Below are 317 nucleotides of genomic sequence, written 5' to 3' on the forward strand. Positions count from 1 at the left end.
TTAGCAGGTAAATCTCAATACTGTTTTCTTGATGGTTTTTCTGGGTACTTCCAAATCCATATTGCTCCTGAGGATCAGGAGAAGACCATATTCACCTGCCCCTTTGGCACTTTTGCCTATAGGAGGATGCCTTTTGGCCTATGCAACACCCCTGGTACATTCCAGCGGTGTATGGTGAGCATTTTCAGTGACTTTTTAGAGAATTGCATAGAGGTGTTTATGGATGATTTTACAGTTTATGGATCTTCATTTGATGCATGTTTGGATAGTCTGGATAGAGTTCTTCATAAATGCATCGAAACTAACCTTGTTCTGAA

This window comes from Lupinus angustifolius, chromosome LG11, assembly GCF_001865875.1.
Source record: "Lupinus angustifolius cultivar Tanjil chromosome LG11, LupAngTanjil_v1.0, whole genome shotgun sequence".
Taxonomy (NCBI): domain Eukaryota; kingdom Viridiplantae; phylum Streptophyta; class Magnoliopsida; order Fabales; family Fabaceae; genus Lupinus; species Lupinus angustifolius.